At 38.3% G+C, this 16,317-nt stretch overlaps 1 protein-coding gene across 4 annotated transcripts in view; it reads right to left on the bottom strand.

Annotated features, from left to right (window-relative positions):
- Positions 1-16,317, bottom strand: part of GRID1 (glutamate ionotropic receptor delta type subunit 1) — a 533,234-nt gene that overhangs the window by 513,670 nt on the left and 3,247 nt on the right. The window lies entirely within an intron of this gene.

Raw genomic sequence — 16,317 nt, 5'->3', positions numbered from 1 at the left:
CCAGTGGTGCACTCAGGTGAGTGGAGCCTATTATTCCTCATGTCAGGTGAGAGAGAATGGAAAATATGAGAAGGGGTGCTCCTTCCCTGCCCCCACCAACAGGTGCCTTTCCCACTTCCCAGCCCTTCTCATGGAGCAGCACCAACTGTTGGCAAGCCTCGCAGAGCAGCCAAATTCATCGCTAGAATTAAAGCTGATGCTACGCTTGCAGTCACTTGTCCCAGAGCTGCCTGCTTTGCATGTGCCTTGAGCCATCTTGCCTTTAAGCCCATGCATGTGACAAGTTCCTCCCACGTGCAGGATGGATTACCATATTTCAGATATACCTGCAAAAGATTTTGTGACTGCAATAAGCATAAGCACTACACCAATTCAATTGTTTTGTTGTATAAGATGCCCACTCATTGAGGCTGAAGAGCCAAGCTAACTCGGAAAGAAAGAAGGAAAGAAATGCATCCCAAAGCAGATTCTCACATGTATGCCAAGCTCTGCTACACATGGCAGGGTAGAGGAGATAAAGCTTCCATCCTGTACCCATAGGTGTCCCTAGGACTGGATCTGGTTCATTTTCACAGTACTTATACTGTATTGGTCACAGGTCAGGTCTAAATGCGTGTGAGCCTGGAAAGTTTTCTATGCACAAGGTCTCAGCCTGCTTGTAAAAAATAACTATCATTTGCATTATTTAAAATCAGAGTTGGCGTGGGGTTATGTGTGGTCTAGAACCTCAGCTATAATGTGTCTGAGGATCAAGCCAGGCAAAATTTCACATGATTATTGATGGTTATAAGGTTAGGCTTTCAGTTCTCTGAACAGAAAGCAAGCAGGTTATGGTCCCCATACTAAGCTTCTATGAATTGAACAAGGCTACAGAAGCATTTAATAAATTTTTTAAAATTAGAGCAGTAAAACATTACCACATACAGTGATTTCTTGGAGAGATTTATTCAAATTTCTGAAAAAAAAAAGGTTAAGTTCCTCAAAATCTTCACAGAAATAATCCCTTCTATTTTTTATTCAAAGTAAATGGCCTGAGTTTTTACAAAATCATCAAATAGCCACTGTGTGCTATTAATGGTAACAAACAGGCAACTTCCAAAGTTCACATCCAATATACAAAAGGAAGAACTTCCAAGGAATTTGCTGCAATCAGTTCAAATGAGGCAGATGGGTAGGAATATGCAACTCCTATGATTCAGAGAGCTAGTGCCAATATAGACTATGATATCAGACGTACTCAGTGACATTGTTGTACAAGAGAGGTCCCATTGTAACGCGCTGCATTAACAGCAGCAAAACCCTTGAGAATTTTCCAGGCCTTGTCAGCCCAGACTGCTTTGATGAATGGTATAAACAGAAGATGAAATAATCACTCACTAGTTTACAAGCACTGAAGTACAGCTATTAAAGATTTCTAGTCTGCATTATGACAGTGGCACAGTCATGCTTGGCAAACAGGCCCATATCTGAGCTTATGGTTGTCAAACATCCCAAATTCTCATGTTTATTTTATATCTCTGAGGCTTATACCTCCAAAGACCTAGCGTTCTCCTCCTTCACATTGTATTTTCCTACAGAAAACAACTGAGACTAGCAAATTGAAGGGGTTGTTCATCTGCTTGTCAGCACTTAGATAACAGCTTGTTGTTCAAGAACATCAGGCAATTTTTCTAGTCTTTGTAGTTGGTTAATAAGACAAACCCTCAGTACTTAAAATAAAGATTTAACAGACCATTTTAAGGAAATTAAACAGCACGAGGTTAATGACGAACATACTTATGCTCCACATCGGGGGAACAAAGTTGGGAGGATCGTCTGGGTCACTGACTCCAATTCTCTGCAATCACAGGAAAAATACAATCAAGGGGTCAAGAACACATCAGTCCTGTGAACACCAAGGATTGTTTCCTAAAGCTTATACCACTATTTTCAACCTGTGGTTCACAGACCAATCTAGGCAATTAAAAAAAAAAAAAAATCAAGTCTGTTGTCAGTAGATTTAAATTATCAACCCTCTCAGAAAATTTTCCAGAGGTATAGAAATTGAAAAAACTTGAAAAGAATTGGCCTACAGCCATCCCAAAGTCTACAGTAAAAGGCCAAAGGCCAGAACTACAAGGTGACTCAAGAGGAGAGCAGAGGAAATTCAGGACGTCATGCTGGTCCCAACAATATCAAGAAATGTGTTATGTCAAATAGTTCAGACGATCCTAAGAAATAGATCACAACCCACACAGCATAGAGAGTAAAAATTACAGATGTAGCAGGTCCCTACTTATCTCACCAAGGAGACAAATTCCTCCACAAGTCCAAATCTAGTTTAACCCATTTCTGGTTTAAGCAAATGCAGTTTAGCAATAACAGAATTAATCAATAGGTGTACCAATCTAATATACCAAACATCCCATCGCTTCCTTTAGCCAGTCTGGTACTTTGGGTGATCAAAGGATGAGAGCAAAGAGAAGGGAGGGAACGTAATAAGGGATGAAACAAAAAGACTACCACGCACCTAAAGCTACGTTACAAGAGGTAGATCCTTTCTTTGGCCCTACAGACAGGTCAGAAGGACATATGAAGTAGGTGATAACACTACATGAGCACTGGGAAGAGGAAGTCCAATCCCAGGGACACCTACAGAGATCACGAAAATAAAGGGTTTTTTCCTCCTTATCCTGCTGTACAGAGCAGAGCAGGGCAAGCACATGAGAAACTGCATTGGTAGCCCCATTTCTCTTCAGCTAGCAATTATCATTCACCAGCAACCAAAGTTAGAGTCAAACTTCCACAATTTAAAACTTAATCTAGCACCAGCATCCAGAAAATCAATTACCCTTTGCCTGTATCAAGATAACTAATACTCTCAACAAGTTTACTTCCTATATTAATATTTTTCTACAGAAAAAGAGATAAAATAAGTTTCTTACAAAATCTCAAAGAGAGAATAAAACTATAGGGAGAATTGAATAATTGTTTTTTTAAGCCAATATATCCATCTTGAGACAACCTTCAATAAACTTTAGAACATTTGAAGCAATTTTATCAGCAGTTAGGAAGGAAAAAGAACACCTTGAGGCCAGCCCTGTCAGCAAATATTTCCCATCTTCAGCTTAAATCTCAATATTATTCCACATGAATGCATTGCAGGCACATTTTTTTAAAGCACTATAAACACTCTATTAGATTGATGGCCACACTTTTCCCATGCGAGTCATTATTTGCAAATATGGATACCCTGGAAAAAAAGAGAGCTGGTAATCATTTGGAAAGAACATGGACACACTTCATACTAACAACCTCTTATTAAGAAACTCAAAGGACTTGTTTTAAGTTAGATTTATGACACCAAGACCAAAGTACATCTACATTTGTCTCTCTCTATGGTTTCATGAAGATGATGATTTTGTCATATCTGTTAGAAAACTTTCAGGCCAAAAGCTAAAATAATTTGACAAATTATTTTTTCTAAACATCAATACAGCATCACTAGAAATATTAAAAAATTAAGAGAGGTGCAAAGTTCACATATAAATAAATCGTTTTTCAGAAGGTATTTCCTTTTTCCCCATGCATGCCCATTTTAGCTTTAAAACAGCTTCTTCAGCTGGTTCACATTTTATCAACCGTATCATAAGTTCTTTTATCAATTCTCAAGCTATTTAATAACATTGTAATAACAAAATCTTGAAGGTCCCACTTTAAAAAAATGCTCAGCTTCAAAGTGCATTTCCCAAAGGCCCCCGGACCTAAGACTGTTTCCCAGTTAATCTAATAATCAGAAAATCCATTTGCAAGTCATACTTTCAAAGTAACCCTGAAGAGATAAAGACATATTTTTAAAAGACAGAATTCTCTAAATCCATATATTTATTTGTATTTCTTAAGTCCAATACACCTCACCAACAAAGTAGTTGGGAACAGATTCAAACCGTAAATTGACACAAGCCCTCATTTTGCCTTAAGGCACTTTCCAGGGGCACTGGAACCAACAGAGCCTTTTCAGTTGTCACCATGCTGTTCTACATTCAAAGAAACTCCTCCTATTTCTTCTTCAACCTCAGAGAGAATGATCTTATTAGTTCACCAAATTGTCCCAGGAAGTGAACTGAGCAATACAGGCTCACACCTTTTTCCATCTTGATCATCTTGTGACTGAGTTTAACTCAGAAATTTAACTAGGTAAAGTGTTGTGTGTACATATGATACATATTTTTCTCTAGGGCCTTGTACAGTAGTTCTCTGGTCTCATGCGCTGCATTTTACAGTGTACAAATTTTACAGTTAACTTACATTCCATGCACAGGTTTTGTACAGAGGTAAAGTACACCCTTGGGCAACTAGCAGTGCTATTTCTCAAGAAAAAAAAAAAAAAAAAAAAAAAAAAAAACAAACAAAAAACCCCACAACTTTGTACCTTTATAAGTCTGTCACAAGTCACAGACTGTAAGCTTTTGTCCCTCCAAGACCAAAAGAACATCAACATTTTAAAACACATTTTGTCTTTTTTACAAATATGTGAGAGATCTAAAATAATCTATTTCCTGATAATTACCCACATAACAGATTAATAATTTATTTTTCTGAGAAAATAAATTTCAGAGTCAAAACATCACACACATCCTGCTTCAAGCCTTCCTCTTACAGCTTCCTTTAGGAGATGTGCCACTTCCACTGACTCAACACAACCATTCAGAACTTCTCAGGGCGAGAGACAAGACTCCAGTTTACAAACAATATCTCCCTACAGTCCAGCAACAATAAAAGACCAGTTGGCAAGATTAGCAAAATCCAGTTTAGAGTCCCATTGCCACCATGAGAGCAGGACATGAACTCCCATCTTTGGTCAACTTTATTTCTTGCATACCCATGAGGTGCTTGTCTACATGTTGAGCTGCATAAAGGACAATGTCTCTTTGAAGATAATTAGCACAAGAAAGAAAATAAAAAGGCATTAAAATTATGACAATACATAATCATGGACATTTTATGAAGTACTTTTTGACCAAATTGCCATTTTAGTCTGAATGTGCTTAACTGCCAGCATTGCCAGAATGCCCTATAGCAAATATAAATAACGACTGTTGTAATTTCTTTTTTACATTCTTGATATTTTGTCATTCTTTAGAGCTACTATGATGCTCTCACGCAGCACCTCTGGCTTCTTGTCCACGCATGTTCTCCTTTCTTTACGATGTCAGAGATACACAGCTTTAAAGGTTAAAATCAAAAATAAAATTAAAAAGAGAGGGAGTTTACCGATCATATCAGTGAAAGCAGGATGAGAGACTTAATTCTGTAATACAAACCCCAGGCTCATTGCAGCAGGCAACACAGAGGAAGCTGCATGAAACGTAAAGCTTTCCCCGGCAGTCACTGAAAGGCGGTAAGTCTCCCAGAGACACACATTTCATTTTCATAATGCAGTTCCACTTCTTTTAATGTAAATGGAAAAGACAAAACCTAGTTTTCTCCTGTAGATATAGTAACCATTCACAAATGTTAGAATATACTCTGAAAAGCATCTGTGTACTGCTGCCAACAGATGTTGTCATCATGATGATTAAAATGCAATGGAAATAGAATAATCCAGCAAATCACAGAAAGCATGTTCATAAAATCTATTGCATTGTGTAGTGGCAGGGAAGAGGGAAGCATGGGGGGAACACCATGCTACTAAACAAGAGAAGGCAGGTTAAAAAGACATCAGAATTTGGAGAAACAGTTTACTTTTACAAACCTCACTTGGAAGTAGAATGATGAATCTGCTGTCCATATATAAAATGGGGCATGGCTGGAAGTGAGGAGGTGGCTCTGAAAAGGACAACCACAGGCAAGAAAGTATGTGTCTCACCAGCTAGATGCCTTTGAAAAACTGGAGTTTTGGTGAAGACCCCAGGCATTAAAGATACCAGCTGCAACTATACGGTCTGTGACTTGGCAATAAGACACTAAGAATAAACCAAATGGATAACAGAAGGAAGCCCTTCCTGAGATAAATATTAGATTACTGGGGGGGGGGGGGGGGGGGGGATCTAATGAAAGACCACAAAATGCCTTTTGAGAACTAGGATTGCAGATTTGATTTAAAAAAAAAAAAATCAGGCATCACTAGTCATTGCATTGCACATCATGTTTTATTTTTAAGCAACAGTGCAAAAGCACAGAGGACACACTAGGGTTACAAAAACGTAAACTGCCCTCAACACATGACAAGGCATTAAGCCTTTAGAAACCCATTTGTGAACCAGTCTTGCCATACCAGTACCACTGCCATGGGCAGAAAAGGGAGGGAAGGCACCTGCTTTAAGAAGACTGGCTGTAATCACACTTGACAACAGCACTTCTGCTTGCCTACACTGCTGACTTTGTGAGTACCCATGCAGAGATCAGGCAAGACCCCACTGGCTGCCAAAGCATTGTAACATATTTAATGGGTGCACTAACGTGTGGCTGAGGATACCACTTGTCTAGAAGCCTGATACAAGACCTTCCTCCCAAGTGTTCCCTAACAGTTACCACACACAGTCCATCAGCTCCCTTACAATTTGTTGAGGTTTTTTTAAAGGAGGAAAAAAAAAAAAAAAAAGCTAAGTAGTGCTGCAATGTGAAATTACTTTTCATGTGGACTATATAACACTTTAATCCAGATATAGGCACTCTCATTTCAAGCTTCCCTGACAAATACCTTTCTACAAGCAGATCAGTCAGCCTCAACTTCTGGTAGACCACATCTTTCCCCATCTTGTCCTGTGACCACTTTGGAAATGCCTTTTCTTCTCTCAAGAAGGGAAATGCCTGCCATGGGCTGATTATTTGCAGACTGATTACTTGCTAACCCTGTGGCACCCCTGCCCTTCTCCAGTCTTTTTAAAAATCCAGACCCATATTGTGCAAACATCTTAGACCAGAGGAAGCGCAAGCTTTTTCTATTTCTGTTTGGGTCACTAAGTCCTACCTATATCAAAAACACTGTTACTTCCACAGTAACTGAAGTACTTCAGGACAAAAGCAAGCTGAAAGAAAAAAAATAAAATTTCAGTGAAAATAAACTTAAAGTAGATAATTGGGTTGTTCCCTTTTATTTTTGTGCACTTCAACATTCTAGCCCTCTGTGTTTTGACCCTTGCAGACATCACATATTAAGTTCCTTTTCTCTGAGCCTCTCAGATAACTGTTCTCATTCCAAAAATGTCTTCAAGTTGGATAAAAAATGGACAAAACATTGGTCCTTTAGATTAAAATGCAGCTATATTCCACACAAGACAATGCTCAGTTTATACCAGAGTTTTCCTTGGAGTTCTAAAGCGTTTTTTAAATAAACATAAAATTAAGTCAAGGGTTTGCAAACACACAGAAAAGACACTGAGAGACTCTGTCTCCCATAAACCAACTCCTCCTTCCACCATCCCAAGTTTTACCTTTATCCAAGAGCAGAGAGCTTGAGAAAACAAAGGGCTATGGAAATGCTGCTCTAGATCATTATACAGCTTTTCCACCTAAAGTATTACCAAGCAACAAATAATTGGTATTTCCTAAATATCAAGTAATGGTATGAAGTAGTCATTTACCTGCTGACAAAAGCAATTCTCAACTTTACAAACATTTGCTTATATGGAAAATCCTTTTATTTACTTTCTAAATAAGAACAAAGCAGATTGTCAATGAGATTTTGAGATATTGAAAGTATTCCATCAGCAATGCTATCAGTTAAAATCTCAAAGACTAGATAAGGAAGTTAAAAAGCAGAGGATTAAATGACTGGACTGAGAAACAGGATACATAATGAGAGCTTGGACCCACTGGGAGTTTTTTGGTTTGAGCTTGTATTTTTTTTAAGAGAGCAAGTTAATTCTTAGATATTATTCTGTTGAATGGGCGGGGGGGGGGGAATTGTTTTCTTACTGTCCTTTTACTCTCTCTATGAAAGGTTGCTAAGGGAATGGTTCTCAGTAAGGTCAAACAGTAGAAATCCTGCTGTGTGTTTTAATGCAGCCAAACACCACTTGAAATTAATGCCTCTTGGTTCTATTTACCTTTAAGCACTGGCTGTTAGTGCTTTCCAGTATTAATTCTTACTGCATATCTGAATACATAATATAATAGGCAAAAGGAAAAAAAATGGACAGGCATCAAGATGCCACAACAGGGTCAAAGGAATGGAACTTCACAAAAGCTGAGCTAGTGTAGACAGCCTCATTCTGATAAGATGAATCTTTTAGGCTATAAAAAGCACTCCAAACCCACAAACCTGAACACAGTTTCAAGTACAGCAATCAGGTCTCCAAATTATAATTCAATGCAAGCTATTAGGAAAAACATAAAAGAAACCCTTTCAACATATTTCTCATTTCAGATATTTATTGCCTTAAAGTTATGTAAATGAAAGAAATCCCAGCATATTAGCATATCATTATTATCTGCCTTTGAAATGATTACAGATCTACATATGATATAAAATGAGGTTCTCAAAATGTTGCATGCTATTTAATGGTCTCACTTCAATTTTCTCATGGACAAGAATCCTAATAACCAAAGAGTTACAGTAAGGATCAGCGTTAGCTGCCCCCTTTCCTCAGTGAAGAGTGAAACGGAAAGGATTCTCAGGATGGCACCTAGGTTTCAACTTCAGAGCTGACACATTTTTGTGTAAGGTAGTCTGCATAACTTGTATTACTTGGTCTGAAACTTGGCCTCTTTCAACAGGTTTCCAAATGGAAAGAACCACACAGCATTTCTGTGTGTAAGAAAGATCACTGCAAGTTCTATTACATAAAAAGAATCTGTCAAAATGCAAAATTGAACATTGAAGCCATTTTTCAAAATCATCAACTCAAATATCTCTAAATTATGGAAAAATTTCCGGCCAGAGAAGCAATAGTTGTGTGGACCATTTCCATTCTAGCAGGGCATTTTCACATAAACAAAGACATCTGCTAAAAAAAAAAAAAAAAAAAAAAAAAAAAAAAATTTCATTTCATATAATTATAAGATTCACACAGCAGTATGATTCCAACAATGCATTCTAAGCATTTTTTTTCTGAGGGGCAAATCAAAAAAACACCTCTAAAGATGGCATGACAGAGACAAATAAAGACACAGCAGGAAAACCCCTCAGAGGGAATTTATTATGAATAAAAGTGTGAAAAACATTTTGATTTTTGCCCAAAAAATGAATAAGAGTTTGACTGTGGCTCCTCTGAAATGGCAAAAAGTTAATGCAAAGTAACTATATCAGCCACTGTCTTAGTGTGCTGTAGTCTTATGGTCAGGCACCATTATATTTGTATAACTAACATTCGTTTTGTTTTCCTTCCAGTAAATATCTATGGTAAGACATGAACAGTTTTAATAAACATGACAATATCCCCTCTGTTCAAGAGAACATGTAGTTTTAACTCCTTTTGCTGTATGGCTCAACCACAGCATGATAAATCACATTAAAATATTAAATTCATCTCATTCTGCAAGTATGAAGATGTAATTTAAAATGTAATACTTAGATAGTCAATCCTCTAATCATCTGTAGCTGGAAGATTCTGAACACAGAAAGGCTCAAGGCATATTCCCTGCTGGACACATTGCAGTAAGCCTAGCAATTAAATTACTTGTACGGGGTATATGAGCATGCATGTATATGTATATATACAGATTGTATTTCACAATTTACGATCATTTTCTTTAGCCATTATTTTAACTAGATCAGGCTAAGGCAGTTTTGTATACTCATTTTACATTTACAGATCCTCCTCCACAGTAATGACTGAGAAAAGCTGCCATAGACAAACAAAGCACTCAGAAAATTATTTTCTTCAAGAAAAAAAAAAAATAAAATTAAAAAGAGAAATAGAAAGAAAATCTTTAACCTTGAAACACGTTGGCTAATATTTTTATGAACACTGCTTATTTCTGATCCTTTGGGATAATTTCTAGCATGCTAGTTAATGATGTAGCGTATTTTCTGTAATGAAATCCTAGAATAAGAAACTCAACTGCAGCTCCTTAATAAATGAGCAGGATCAGCAGCAGAATCAGTGGGGAAGACTATTAGGTACTGAAAAAGAATTGTAGCCTAACCTGCAGCTGCTTTTGTGTATGAGACGCTTAAAATAGATGGGTGGCCCACACCCAACATGAAAATAGAGATATTACAAGCCTGCATATTTGAAGAGAGAGAAGAAATGAGCTTAACCTGTTATGCAGATGGAGGGAGTGAAAAAAAAATCTTTCAGACAAAGTAAAAACCTTTTAACCGCAAAGCATGAAAACAACAAGGGATTCCCTATTGTCCCACAGCAAGCAGCGGCTGAGACACCTCGTGTGGTGGGCTGAGCATGCCACGTCCCCATCACCATCCTCCACAGAGCTGGGGTAGGACTCTGTGCTCCAAACAGGTCTCATCCATGCTGTCAGTGTTTCCACAAAAAAAAAAAAAAAAACCCAACACACAAGAAACACCTTTCTATCCCAGGATGCTAAACTGTGAACTCACACCAGCACCTGCTTCTTCCCCTGACTCCTCACTGCCCGCTGCACCCTGATACCTCGCACTGTCTGGAGCTCGCTCCCCGGGCTGCTCAACTCCAGCCTGCAATTATGGGAGCCTTGGCAAAAGCGGGGAATATGGCTGGGGTCGAACTAACCCCACTACATCCTGGAAAAAAAGCCATAGACTTACCAGGGATGTGTTTCAGATTAATTGCTTCCCAAAAGTACAAAATATTTTGCACTTGTAGTTAAACTGTGACCAGAACCCAAATAGCTGTGTCTACAAAGTAACAAATCTCAAGTGGAACGAAGCAACAAAACAAACCTTCCTTTGGATGTTTGCCCACAGTCTGTAACCTGCCTTCATCCTCAACACCAGACAGACTCCTTTATGGACTACTGACTGCTTTCCATCCTGCTGAAGACATCTGCAGGTCCCTGCTTTCAGCGTAACAAAAATGCAAGAATGGGAAGAGATGGACATTTTAATTTGTTGCTTTCTTCAGCTCTGCAAAACACTAGTTTATAATACACTGAGCCACACAACTGTAGAGCATAAAAACACAAGCACAATGAGATGACAGTGTCACAGATGTCTTCACTGTGGCAGTCCTTAACAAGTCTTGGTCTGGTCTCAGAGGGCACAAGGAGGTAAAACTGTTAAGCACATTCACCCCACTGAGCAACAGCTTTTAACTGCAGCAGACTAGTAGAAAAACCATGTAGTTGCACAGCAAGATCTCTCTGACCATGGGAGGGAACCCCCCATGGGAGGGAACCCCTGCCTACACTCTTTCTGGTTGTTTTTCAAAATGTGTTGAAAGCTCAGATTAAAACTAGAAAAAAAATGTATGTAACAATATGTTCTTTCTGGAGAGCTCAGAGTTCACCTGTCAAAAATTTCCAAACAAGACCCCGTATCCTGATGAAAACAGTGTGAAATCTGTGTTCAAGCAAGCCATGAAAGAAGAGCAGATAGAGGTAAAATTGTATGACAATGAAAGACTCAAGAGAAACTATTGGAGAGAAATCAATTGACTCTTCATTGATATAAACCAATCCTTACAATTCTGACAGATGAGAATTTTTTTTTTTTTAATGTTTTATGTTAAAAATCTAGGTACAGCCTGTGATTTCTAGCTAGGCACCAAATTCCCCAATCCAATGCAGTTAAATCAGGCCTTTATTTATTTATTTATTTATTTATTTATTTATTTATTTATTTTTAAATAATAACCTGTATATTCAACATTTTATGAATTTTCATCTTTGTGTTTGTTAGGCTTCCCTTTCCTTTCTCTCTATCTTCCATTCTGATATTAAAACATCCTAACTCTAAAAACAACAACCTTCACTTCTGGGGCACGTGAAACTATAGCTCAACAAAACAAAATATCTTACTCTGCATTTACACAAACACATATTTGATGTAGCTTTATATGGTGCTGGATCTGGGCTTACACAATGGCAAGGGGAGGGTTATCACCATGACCCATGGGTATTAGGTCTTCCTCTTCTATATTTAATAATCACCCAAGTTTAAATTCTCCCAACAGAGAAAACAGTCCTTTATCTGAAGCCTGAAATCTATGTTTTGCCAAAACCAGGACACAGCTTCTGGCCCACCTGCGATTTTTCTACTCAGGGACACTTGCACTACCTTGAAACAGAGTTTCAGGTTTGCAAAAAGAGCTGTGTGTAAATATTCCAAGACATGCATACACACAAGCATACAGTCACTCTGCTCCTCCACGGTTCCCTACTGCTGGGCAAGGCACATATGACAAGTATAGCTCTGCTTGGGATTTTGGCCAGGCAAATAAATGCACGAATAGCAATGGAGCTGCTGAGTTCAATTCTCCAGGTCTGTATTTCATCTCAGTTATCTACACATTGATCAGCTTATACCTTCTCAACAAATAAAACTGTTAGAAAGCAACTGTGGTAGTAACTTGAAATATACGTGCTGAGCCAAGATAGTTCAAGAACTATGCCAAGTATGTGCCATTACCAAGTCCTACAGACTATGACAAGAGATTCAGATTCACTCAATGGTATACAACACAGACATCCAAAAAATCAGCAGATCTGAGTTGCCCTGAAACCGCAGCAGCATGCATGGGACTGACAATAAACCCTTTTATGGAACACCATTCTTGCTCTCAAATCACATTCTGATTTTCCAAATTTGTTCTGGTTTCCAGAGCTGACAGCATTTTAACATCAACAAGCACACACACAAGGCTGCTCAAATTAGAAACAATTCATTTGAAATTGCTATGCAGAGAGAACAACAAGTTTCGGCTCCAGGAAAGCTCCATAGATGTGCAAGTATCATCCACTGAGAAACAGGGGTTTAAAGTTTCACAGTTTCTAGGTGACTATCTCCTTTGGATCCCTTCTCCAAAAAGCACTACAAAAGTTAAGTATTAGCTTTCCTCTGCCACTGTTTTGATCTATGGCTAACTATTCCCCTCCAAAAACAACATTTTCAAAACTTGCATGTTAGTTTTGTTTGGCTTTTAGTTTAAACATGCCATCATGTTTGGAAGTCCAGCTGGAAACTTGTTTGCTACCCATGCGTCATACACAAAGTCCCTTTTCAACACCAATGGCAGGCTCAAAAATCCCAATTTGAACTGAAAGCTGTAAAGTGCTTCTCATACCTCTGAGCTTTTTTGAATCCTTGAATCACAAAAGGTTGCCACAGTACTAGCTTAAATACACACCACACACGAACAAGCGCTTATTATCTCACATCTCAATCACTTAACAGGAACTGAGCACATAGCTCTTTTGGAAGCAAGGATATAATTTAACGTCATGTTTGTGATTCGAGCTCATTTCCTTAAAGTCATATGAAGATAACAATGATTCCTCATGTATATTTTCTCCCATGACAGTTAGTGAAAAAACAATTTTTCCCTCAAGTAATTGCCACATACATAAAAGCAATATTCTACGAAATGTTACAACTGCTTGCAAGTGCTAACAGATAACAAAATCCTATTTTATGTGTACACCAGGGTCTGTTTATTCTTTACTGTTACATTCCTTGTCATTGGAATTCCTGCCACCCACTTGCCACACTTTGCTATAGAACATAAGTTTGATGGGGCCAAAACAATCTCTTTATTTATCAGCACAACAGGATCTTGTTTCTGCAATGTATATTAAAATGAAAGATAAAGATGGAACATAATTTACACTTTTAGTTTATTACTGTTCTCTAGCACCCAATACAACTGTTAACATGAGTGTCCACCAAGTCTTTGAAGAAAAAGGATCTCTGAATTTTATTTCTCAATTTCAGTCACCAGAAATTAGCATGACAATGCCCTTCTCTCTCTAAAGCAAAGTCCCTAAAGCTTTTTTTCAAAATCTTACGATGTTTCTCAGCACCTTACAGCATTAAAACCTACTGCATTTATGAAAGGCAAAGTATCTTCTGTCGGGCCTTTAGTTCTGCTAATCCACTGCTCCTACTGAGAAAACCCTACGTTTACTACTCTTTCGTGCTTCCTACCCATGCAGGAGTTCTCCAACTGCACAATAAATGCCAGGTCAAACACATGTTAAAAACTATCTCCATCAGTAATTAAAGTCTTGTTACTGTGTAATAGACCTTGTTACATGGAAGGATGACTTTCCATAATTTTACCAGCACAGTATCATTGAAATGAAGGTCCTTGCTTGCAGCACTCTTTTTAAAGGACTTAAGGAATAATTTACAAAATCATCTCACAAGACTGTGCAAAAAGCGCTTCAAATAAAAACAATATTTGTGATTGGTTTGATTGTGTGAACTGTTCTGGCAGTAGTATGACAATGGCCTATTTTTAATCCAGATTGGTTTTTACTATAAAAAGTTCCATCGCTATGAAACTAATGCTTGCAACATTGATTTCCATGGCGCTGCTTAGAAAGACGCTGCAGAAGAATAATGTGGATGTCAGGGCATTTTATGTAGCAGCAGCAAGATTCTGCAAGCAGTCTGGGCAGCAGATTTGCTCCAGGTTATTTTGACTACTATACACAATATTCTACCAAAATGAGCAGGACATCCATACAGTGAGATACAACGAGATTTTGAACAGTCAGAATGACACCAGGTAACACTGGACAGAGAGATGCTGCTCAGTAAGAATAGCCCGGCAACTTGTGCGTCCCGTGGATCATTCTGTCAGCATGTTGTATAGCAGTTTCAAAAGTAGGAAATTAATTCTTACATTAAAAAAAGACCTGACCTGAACCAACAAAGCAAGCCAGGAAATTGAGCAAAGTCTGATACTCTTCTCTTAGTTCTCCCACCATGGCAAGGTTTTACTCGCAGATAGGATCATTTCATAGTCCTCCCAAAAGAAGACACGTTGATATGCCTTAATGAAGTAGTGACAGGAAACAATTTCTCTTTGGAATTGTGAACATTCATCAGCCATTTCCTTAATTCTCCAGTGTAGGATCAGTTCATCAAAGACCAATTCTAATTGCAATGGACACATGAGCCCTGAAAGAGCATACTGGAAGGGATAAACATCTTTATTTACATTCAGATAGCACAAAGATTATGTATGGAAAGATTAAAAACCTGACCAGAGTCTTTTCTGTGGCTTCAGTGTGGATTTTCAACAGAGAAATTTTATTTTGTTAGTAGTCTTCATAAATGCAATGCTAATCTTCAAGGCTAGCAAATAAACCAACTTAAAAAAAATGAATTCCTGCTAGATCAAGAAGAATCCTCCAGTTGGTCATGCTTTTCTGCTTTCAACAAAACTGAGCAAAGGGACTCTGTCCACAAGACTGTCAGCTCAGATCCCAGGGCATTCAGAATAGTTTCATAAAGTTTTACTTCTGAGAAGAGACATTGTTGAAAGCAATTGTTCAGCCAGCCAACTACTGTCACTTCCATGAATATGAATAAGCTCCAATATAGGACACTGAGCTTTTGCAAATGTAAGAAGATCCAATTGTTCAGAGTTAATCTTTGCCAATAAATCAACCCACCATTATTTAGAGATCTGTAGAGTTTTGTTTTAAAGTCCCTTTCTTCCCATTTTCACAAAGATTTTTTTCATACTGCCTTGCTAAGCTTTCAGAGCAGCAGGAGGAATCCTATTGTTAATGGGATCAGGCCCTTGAAAAGGTATATATTGCTGTTCCTCCTGAATGTGCATGATATTAACTAGCACCTACTTCAAGGAAAAAAGATAGCAGAAGAAATTGTTCAGAGTTCATGAAAATTAACATTTGGTGTAATTTTGTAGCCATAATTTGCATGTACACAACTTAGATATAAATACATATGGATTAATGCAAATTTTCGTACAGGGAAAGATTCACTCTGTGCTCTGTAAAACTAAGGGTAAGGCTGGTGATGAATCATTTTTTTAAATATTCTAGTCTGGGTATATAAATAGCTCTCTGTTTCTAGAATAATTACTACTGAAAAACACAGCTTCTGAAATAGCCTAGGCCATAATTAACCTTGGGTTCATTAAATCAGAAATAATATCTTTTTAAAGTCTTATTTGTAAAGGCAAGCTGATTAATTTAAACGTTTCCCTTTGCAAAAATCTAATTGAAATGATTTACCCACGTAGCTACTTGTCAGATCTTGTAAACTCTGGGAAGGTTTTCAGCCGGCGACTTCGACTACCTTACCCTCTCCCTGGTCACCCGGCAGGGAGCTCCACTCGCAGGGAGGGCCGCGCTGTCGCCGCCGGCCGCCCCAACTCTGCTTCCCCTTGGGGGGCGCGGGGTCAGATGCGCAGGGAGAGGTGCCAGCTTGTGCCCCGCCAACTCCCGCAAGCGTCGACTGCTCCTGCTCGGCCCCTC

Source organism: Balearica regulorum, chromosome 7 (assembly GCF_011004875.1).
Source record: "Balearica regulorum gibbericeps isolate bBalReg1 chromosome 7, bBalReg1.pri, whole genome shotgun sequence".
Taxonomy (NCBI): Eukaryota; Metazoa; Chordata; class Aves; order Gruiformes; family Gruidae; genus Balearica; species Balearica regulorum.
The sequence above is the reverse complement of the archived record's forward strand: the minus strand, read 5'-3'. Positions and strand labels throughout refer to the sequence as shown.